Genomic DNA, 9,770 nt, shown 5'->3' on the forward strand with positions numbered 1-9,770 from the left:
AATCCAGACCAGCATGCCTAATGTCAACGGGCTCCCCAGACTCCTCCCCTCAGCCTCGTGACAAGGCTGAGAAACACCATGCACTGGGAATAGTGGATACACTGAGAGAGGATGGTAGAGAAGACTTAACAAAAGCGATGGAGGAATATAATCCTTGCATAAGTGGGGGAGCATTCAAGAGCTGTGTGTGGTCTGTGCCATGTTTTCCCAATTTGTCCATGCTGTTCAAATGTATCAGTAGAATTAACTCAATGTGTGTTCTGGAAACTCCAGGCCTTTCTCCAACACTCCCTTGTCATCACCTCAAACACACTCACATTCTAAACAATGTCATATTCCAGAGGGGAAATGGCAGAGAAAAAGAAGTAAGACAAACCCAGCCTCGAGAACCTAACCACTTCGAAAGTTCCAGCTGGAGTTCTTGCAAAGTTACCACCTCCCTTTGAGCTGACCTCATTCCAGTCAGGAACTCAGCCTGCATGGCTGGAAGACAACATTCTTCAAATGGCATGTTACAGGACACATTAGTGTCCACATTCTTTTACCTCACACTCATTCTTCAATCCATTCCACTCTGACCTTGTTACTTCACCCTTGAGACTCCTGGATAAAAAAAATAAATAAGGCTTCTTCTGAGATCACTAAAGGAACAATCACACGTGAGCGGCTGAGATAACCATGAAACCAGTTCAAAGGACAAAGGCGGAAGCTGTTGCCAATCCATGACCATATATTCATTGTTTGTCTTACTGCTGTGGCAAAATGACTGACAAAAGTAACTTAAGGAAGGAAGGGTTTGTTTGGGCTCATGATTCAAGGGTATGGTCCATCATTAGCAAAGAAGCAATTTTCTATCGCTGTGATAAAGCTTGATGACTAAGGCAACTTATAGAACTCAGAGTTTCCTTGAAGGCTTATGGTTCCAGAGGGACAAGAGTTCATCATAGTGGAAAAGCAGAGCCGCAACTGGCAGGCATGGTAGCAGGAGCAGGAAGCTGAAGGCTCACATCTTTAAATGTGAGCACCACGCAGAAAAAACAAACTGGAAGCAGCTTGAGGCTTCCAATCTCAGAGCCCACCTGCACTTCCTGCAGCAAGGCCATGCCTCTTACACCTCTCTAAGCAGCACCACTAAGTGGGGACTGAGTACTCAAATACCCAAGCCTTTGGGGGACAATGTCATTCAAGTCACTATAGCATGGCAGTAGGATGTGAGGCAGCTACTCACACTTCTCTTCCAAGAAGAAAACCGGAAAAGATGAGAGCTGGTATCAGCCTGCTTTCTCCTGTTTATTGAGTCCAGCACCCCAGCCCACATGATGGTGTTACTCATGTTCAGGACGGGTTTTTACCTCCTCACTTAAACTCCTCTTGAAGTATTCTCACAGACACACTAGAGGTGTGTCTCCTAGGTGACTCCAAATTCCATTAAGCTAGCAAGATGAGCCACTACACCAGTAACCGTGACTTACTGAATTTCTCTACTGCTCTTGACCCTGTTGGCCACTGCCCTCTTGAAACCAGCTCCATCACCCATCTCAGTCATACCACTCCCTTAACTTCCATTCCATACACCCTTTTGTCCCCGCCCCCTCTATTAATATCCCTTTCCTCTTAGCCTGACCATTAAATACTGAAGTTTCCTAAAAACTCACTTTTCTTCTCATTGCCTCTTCCTTCCCTTGGTCCTCTTGTCTCTATCCATGGCCATGCCTAGGAAACACAATTCATAGCACAACATACGTAAATGACTCCCCTTCAAGTTGTGTTGTGTGTTGCTTATGGAGTCATGGGACACTGCATCCCCTCCTGTCACTTTAGTTATCATATATACCATATATATTATATATTTCTAAATGTGTGTGTCAGCCTCAGACAAGTCTGAAACTCAAACCCACACACAGCACTGACTCCTTAGGAATCACTTGTTTATCTCCAATGCACTTTAAATTGTCTGTCATACATGAACAAATCCAGCCCTCCCTCGGCATCTCCTGTCTCCACAAATGGCAGGAGCTCCATCCATCTCAAAACAAAGGATACACCCTTATCACTTCTCCCCGATGCTTACTACAATGTAAGATCATTGAATGTTGGCTTTCATTGATAATTGTGCCTCCAGAGCCAGAAGACTGTGAGAAATACAGACTTGTTGAATGTAATAATAAAGTTCTATTGGTTTTACATTCTGTCTGTCTGGGAAATCACTCCCATCATCACCCTGCTTCCTTGCCTGGATTGCTTCCTGCAGTCCTCCCTCTGAATCTGGTTAAAACCAGATCACCTTTCAGATCTCACCTCTGTACCACTCTCTCAGGGAACCTCCACTGTGACCCAAACTGAGCCAGGTCCCCTTTAGATGCTATCAGAGTGCTTCTCATTTAACACTTCTTCCTTTGTCTGCTCGCCACACTCTTACCTGGTCTGACCTCTATCTAAATCACTCTCTTCCCTTGCATTCCATCAGAATTCTGAACTCACCCAGAGAAGTAACAAGTCCAGGGTAAAATGCCTCGTGCAGAGAATCCTGGGAGAACAAATTTGAAGTAATTCTAAAAGTAGTACCAAGGACACACAAACACCATACCTCATGACATCTGCAGAAGCATAACCACAGAAGTGTGAGAACACAGGTATGTGCCACCATGGCTTCACAACACACAAATGTTACTCTTACCTCCTTCTAGTCATGTTCAACCTATGGCCACATGCTCCAAACACATTTGTAGATGACATCATCATGTTGCCATATTGAAAGACTGGACATCCTTGTAGGACCATGCCTATATTCACAGCATTCATGAAAATCACTTATACACTTAATATTTTCTTCTTGCTTGGCCCTCTAGGACAACCCTATGTAGTGCTGGTCTGAAAAACCTGTCCACTCTTCTGCATGGCCTCCCTCCCCTTTGGATAGATGCACACTACCTCCAAAGGTTTCTCCCTCCTCTAACTTCTGTCCACCCTTCCACCCCCAGAAAGGCTTTTGCATCTTCTGTCCTCTTTCTTAAAAAACTATTGCTCTACTTTTTTTGTTTGTTTTTTAGAGACAGGGTTTCTCTGTATTGTTTTGGAGGCTTTCCTGGAACTCGCTCTGTAGACCAGGCTGGCCTTGAACTCATAGAGATCCGCCTGCCTCTGCCTCCCTAGTGCTGGGATTAAAGGCGTGCGCCACCAATGCCTGGCATGTTACACATTCTTGAATTTCACTGAGATCTTTGAGAAAGAAATTGCTGTGGTAAGACGTTAGTCTCCATGTATGGAAAAGCTTCGCCTAAATCCTTTAGTTCCACAACAGACAAGACCCTCTGTCCTGCACACACCAGGCCATTGCTGACAAGGCAAGCAGGATTCTCTGAGCCTGCTAGTTGTGTATGAATGATTCCTGGGCTGTTTCTCTCTCCAGCAAGCCCAAGGCACCTTGAAGTGAGTCTCACATGTGGCATTTGTAAAAGCACATTTACATTCAGGAAACAATGACAACGCTGGCTCAGAGCTGACATCTGCCTGGGAAACTCTTCTCTCTCCCGTTGACCAGCTTCCACACTACATTTAGCCTTGGCTCCAACATGACTTCTTCTGGAACCCTTTCTCTTATTGTATCTCACTCTCCCATAGCAGCCTGTGGTTAATACTCCTGTAACTAGTTGTTTAATGTCTGTCTCCCAAGAGACTGGTCTGTGTTCTCCACAGCATCCTAGAAGCTTCACACAGTAGCTGGAACACAGACGTCTCAAAGCCAGTGGCTCTTTGACTTGATGTATGTATATTCGTTGCTCCTAGTACCGGGTTACATGTTCCCGTGTAAGCACACAGTGTCTTTATAAGCATATCCCTCTGTACACCCTCCCTCCCCTCTTCCCCCTTCCCCCTCCTGTTAGGTCCCTTTGTTCTTCTAAACAGTCTTACTTCAACTTTTAGGTCACTTATACATGTCTAGCTCCGTGGACTTTTACATAATCTAGGATCAACAGGTACTAGAAAACATGACACATTTGTCTGAGACTGACTTATAACTGAACAAAATTCCATATGTATACATATTACATTTTCTTTATCCATCCCTCTGTTGTTGGCTACCATCATTCACTACGCTGTTGTAGACAGCACTGCAATGAACACTGGTAGCAAGGATCTTGTGTTGACTTTGATTCCTTGGGGAATTATCTAGGAGTCATGTGGCTGGGTCATGTGGCAAATCTATATTTAGTTTTTCTCAGAACACTCCATTCTTCTGCAGTGTCAAAGTCAGTATTTCTTAATGAAATTGCTTTGTCTGTGCCCTCCCTTTAGTTCCATTGCTAGAGCCAACCTCTCCTAGAACTGTGTTCCCATGTTTATCTACAAATCATTAATTTCTACACATAGAATCTACATATTTCTAGGGCCCTCATAAGATGGAAGGAAGGGAAGGAGATGAGGGAGCTCATTATTTGGCATTTCTACAATACTAATAAGATCTTAACAATAATAAACCCCTATATGTCTGCAGGGAACTACAGCGAACACAGTAAGAGCAAAGGACCAAGTTCTCAGAGTTAAAGAATCCGTTTCTGAATCCAGATGGCCCAGCTTCCCCACCGCTTCCTTAGTCAGTGTGTTTGGAAGTTCATGCAGCACTCTGATTGCCCCTCTTGGGGCAGGAGAATAAATACTGGTGTTTCTGAGAGTCTGCTCTGTGTCAACTGTTCTGCACACAGCACAGCTCAGCAGTAAACTCTGTAGCTTCTCACTGAACTGGCGCTAGGAACCATGCACGTGGCCTCAGAGCTCACGGACTGGCAACACCGAACACAGCATTTCTGTTGCTTTCTGAGCCGTGTGGGAGTCTGGAGTGCTACCTCTAGTTGTCAGCCCTGGAGTCTGAAAGGTCATTTTTTGTCTGGCTGTAGGCTTTGGCTTACCTGATAGGGTGCTTGTGCCTGGCAAACTCCTCAGTAAGACCTTTAGTATTTAAGTGTTCTCAGGTCAGTTTGCTTTTTCAGACTGAATTGGCTCAGTCCATCACAGAATCTAAATTGAGCTTATACTTTTAGCTGTACAGTTTCCAGACTATCTCTAGAGATTGTCAACATCTTTAATATCGGGGTCGGGGAAATGGCTTCATCAGTAGGGGAGTGTGAGTGCAAGGACCTGAGTTTGGTCTCCAGAGTCCAGGATCGGGGGGACGGGGGGGGGGGGGGTGGGCTGGGGGGCAGACATGGTGACACATGCCTGTAAAGGCAGAACTGAGGAGAGAGAGAGAGAGAGAGAGAGAGAGAGAGAGAGAGAGAGAGAGAGAGAGAGAGAGAGAGAAGAAGAAGATCCCTGGGACCCCCTGGCCAGCCAGCCCAGTCAGATCTACTAGTTCCAGTCTCAATAATAAAACAAGGGCCAGTGAGATGGCTCTGGGGTTGGGGGGAGTGGGGGGGGGAATAGCATTTACCATTGCAAGCCTAGAGACCCTAATTCAACCTCTGACAAAACACAGAAGACTGTGTGTGTCCCAGATCTCACTTGATGCTCCTGGGAGACTGCTTTAACTAGGCCTCCTTCACTTCCTTAGTGCACTACAGGTCTTCAAGAGTGTGGGAGAGAGCACACTGCCACCTTGTCGCCCTAAGCACATTCCTGAGCAATGGCGGCCAAGGGTGTGTAGCGTGGAAGTCCCTGAAAACCTCTGGCTAACCATCCACTTTCTCAACAAAGCCCAGAATGATCTTCTTGCACGTGACTCGCACTGATCTCTTTTGTTCCTTTCTTTTTCTGTTTTATTTCCATTGACCATGAAATAGTGAACTGCAATTGATTGGCTGTCTCTGGTGTCATTGTGTCCAGGCCACCCCTGACCCCCGACCACCATCCCCAACCCTATCCCCACCCCCACCCCCGTTCCCCCACCCCTGCCAGCACTGTGCTGGTGAGAATGAAGCCCACAGTCCCTCTTTCACATTACTAAGTGGCTCTGGAAGATGGGCAATAAAATAAATAATAATTCAATGAAAGGAAATACGGTAAATGGACTGGTTTTTGAAGCTGAAGTTTAATAAGCTCACAAAAACAAAGGGACCCAGGGTGATCAGAACTGAGTGAGCAAAGGAGACATAGAGATGAGGCCACAGAGGAGCTGGATGGCTCAGCAGTGCATAGGCCAGGCTAAGGATGTGGGACTGTATCTTTGCGCAACTGAACCCTTGTCGTATGACAGCCGAGGGATGGCCTAGTGAATTAGGTGATACCAACACTACATAAGTCTAGCCAACACTGAGTGCCAACAGGTGTTCTCAACATTTGTAAATGGAACAGATATTTCATTGCAGAAAGAAAAGAAGGGGTTTGAAAAGTGAAGGAGAGGGGAGCAGAGAGAGAGGGAGAGGAAGGGAGGGGAGGGCAGGGGAGAGGAGAAGCTCATGTCAGGATTAATTTGCAGAAAATGCCTTATATTCATCCTTTTTTCCTATAGGAAAACAGAAACCAGCATCACAGCTACAACTATATGCAAATATGTACACATGTGATGTCATGCAGAAAGGAAAAAAATCTGTTGCTTGAAATAATAGATTTGCCAACGAGTTCAGCTCTTTACTAAATTTTCTTTGGTTCTCATATTAAAATATTTTAACTAAGATTATAATTAGTAAAAGATCATGAAAGCCACATTTTTCTAAAATAACCTGCAAGTTTTGTCAACTCCACCCACCCATGGACCACCACACAAATTTCAATTCACAGTGAATCTCACTGCCACTCTGCTGGAGGAAAAGTCAGGGATCCCAACATTCCAGTCACCAGCCTGGTGGGTGGTCTAATTAACATCTCTTAATTAGATAAGGAAGTGTAAGCTAAAACAAATTTGATCCATACTTGTAGACAAGTGCCTTAGGATACACAGAAACCTCTGAATTCACCTTCTGATCCCATTACTACCCAGAAGCCATTTCAAAGAGCACTTCCCACACACCAGTCAAACCGTCTCAGAACTGTGTGTGAGGCCAGAAATTTAATCACTGTATTTTTATTCAAGTATCCATTCAACAAACACTTACTAAGATTTCTAGGCTATGTCTAAGAATATGGAAATTAAAAAGACAAAACTCTTTATGTACCATGAATTCTCCACAAGTAATACAAATATGAAAAAGAGAAGTGATTAGCTATGAGGCAAAAAGTCCCAATTGCCATAGTAGGACAGCATTAGTAGAGAGAAGATAGGCCAGAATTCCCAGCACTGGGAGGGCGGGTCAGAAGCTACCGAAAAGAAGGATGTGAAGTCTGAGCTGCGTCTTACAAGAGAGGTGTGTGCTTACCACTCACACAGGTCAGAAATGGCATTGTAGACACAGAAAGAGCATGCAGATAAAGGCGTGGCTGGTGAGAGCCAGGAAGGACACAGTAAGACATAGAAGCGTCAGACAAAACGGACAGAGGCTGACCAGTCGCCATGGGTTTGGATTTTCAATGGCAACATCTTAAAAGAAAGTGCAGGTTCCGAGAATGAAGGAGAAATGCTCACTAGCAAACTCGGATTGCAGGCAGCAGAGGAGTAAAGGGAGGTCTGGAGGAAGAACATGCAGGAACCAACCATTTGCTGGACTCTGGCATTTTAGCTAAACCTTCCAAAAGCACATACTAGCCAGTTACTTATAATGGGATTCCACAGTGCATATGATAATCAAAACAAATGGTGTGTAATTCAGGACCAATGTGTGGACAATTCTTAGGAATTCAAAAGAGTCACCCTAGTACTCTTTAAGATAATAGCACTTAAAGGCCGATTATAAATAAATCTTCATCTCCTCAGCTGAAAATGGTGTAGCAAAATAAAAGGTGATAAATAAACGCACTTTGAGTGCAAAGACTCAGAGAGTGCACAGCAAAGACGTGTGGGCTCAAGGGCCTTTGGCAAAGGGAAAAGCAGAGTGGTGCGAGCCCCTGGTTGTAGCTACATTCCTCCAAGTCAGTGGATCTCAACCTTCCCAATGCTGTAACCATTTAACACTGTTTCCTGATGTGGTGACCCCCTCAAACCATAAAACTACTTCGTTGCTACTTCATAACTGTAATTTCGCTACTGTTATGAATCATGATGTAAATATCTGATAGGCAGGATATCCAACCCCTGCGCGCACGAAGGGGGGGTTGTCATGATCCACAGGTTGAGAAACACTTCTCTAAGGCCTTCAGGGCACCCTGTAAATTACTTTTACTGATTACTTTGACTGTAATTACTCTTACTAATGAGACGAGTGGCCTGCAGAGCAGTTAAGTGAGTTGCCCACAGCTCACGCCAAGTCAGCGCAGAAACAAACAGTGCCACCCACGGTCCCAGCATCCAGGAGTTTGTTGTGTTTTTAACCACATCTTCTGGCACGTTCCACGGGCCAAAGCTGAGTAAGAAAGAGAAGTAAGGAGTCAGTTGAAAGTTGAACTAAGAACACGGCAATCCCATCAGCCCTGGGCCCCGAACTGACGCTAGTTTTTATAATGAGTCCGGGAAAGAGTAAGACGCTACAAGCACCTACTGCATGCCAGTCACGTCACTGGGCATGCGCAGGCACTCACAGTAAATGATGGAAAGTTGCTCTCTTGGCATTTTACAGTCACTTGGTAAACAATACCTCCTGTAGGGCTGCTCGCATGCCAAGCATCCTCGGGGCCCTGGAGATTCCCAAGAACAAGGCAGAGCCTCTTCCTTCACAGAGCCACATTCTGGTTGGTGAAGACATAATAAACAAGTCAGCTAATGAATACACAAGAGGAAAGTGAGCGCTAGGCAGACTAGTAAGAAGCGATGATGTAACAGTCCGACAAGAGGGAAAGTGGGCTGGGCACAGTGCCATCTGGGGTAGGGAGGGGAGGGCGCCTCCAGGAGGGCGTGCCCTAGACAATCAGGCATGCGCATTCACATAAGAAGATGGCCCACCTTTTGTTGTTCAAGCATGTGTGTGACTGCATACAGACTGATGTCTGACTGTCCACATAACTCCAACAACAACAGGAGAGAACAGGATATTCTAAAAACCCTGCCTCCCACCTACAGCAGGCAAGAAAAGCTGGTTCTGGGTCACGAGGGTGGGAGAGCCAATCCTGCCCCTCACTGGCTATTGAGCTTAGAAGAGCAGGCCCTGAAACTCGCCCAGGCAGCACAGCCGAGCTGACCCCATTGACAGGGGCACAGGTGATCTGCCCCCACGGAAGTATATGGAGATCTAGCCCCACCCCCTCACCTGCCATATGGTGGAGTAGGTGAGGGAGAGAAGACCTCCCCGGTCCCCGTCCCTCACCACTTGGGATCACGAGAGTGGGCAGTACAGTAGTGCTCACTCTCCTGGTGGGGCACAGGTAAGCCAGCGCGGAGGGTGTGAGAGCAGGAGAGCTACCCCACCTCCTCATCAGCCATAAGGTGGCATGAGTGAGGGAAAGACGCCTCCCTTCCCTCCCTCCTTGCCACCTGTGGCAGTCAAGAGAGCTGGCCCTGGGATCTTGAGAGCAGGCCTGGTGGTCCAGTCCCTCACTGGCCCTCACTAGCTGCAGCGCGTGGGCGAGCAGGCCCTGCGCCTTGCCTGGGGAACACCCTAGAGCTGACCCTGTTGGCAGAGACACGGTAGGTGAGTCGGTCCTGTGGACAGGAGAGCAGGAGGGCAGCACCTGCCCCCTCCCTTGTATGCCACGTGGTGGCATGGGTTGGGGACATATACGCTCTTCCCTACCCCCTGCCACAGTCTGTGGCAGGCGGGAGAGCCAGCCTCCAGCGCACGAGAATGGACGATCTGGCTCTGTCCCCAGCA

The 9,770-nt window shown here is 46.6% G+C and overlaps 1 long non-coding RNA gene across 1 annotated transcript; it reads right to left on the minus strand.

Annotated features, from left to right (window-relative positions):
• Window positions 1–1,654: 1,654 nt before the first annotated feature.
• On the minus strand, window positions 1,655–8,653 carry LOC121137819. Its single transcript, XR_005875094.1, has 3 exons — window positions 8,601–8,653; window positions 8,218–8,369; window positions 1,655–1,713 (listed from the first exon to the last, which is right to left on the minus strand). It is a non-coding gene; the product is annotated as an uncharacterized LOC121137819 (long non-coding RNA).
• Window positions 8,654–9,770: the final 1,117 nt, after the last annotated feature.

This window comes from Mesocricetus auratus, unplaced genomic scaffold (genome assembly GCF_017639785.1).
Source record: "Mesocricetus auratus isolate SY011 unplaced genomic scaffold, BCM_Maur_2.0 Super-Scaffold_100707, whole genome shotgun sequence".
Classification (NCBI taxonomy): domain Eukaryota; kingdom Metazoa; phylum Chordata; class Mammalia; order Rodentia; family Cricetidae; genus Mesocricetus; species Mesocricetus auratus.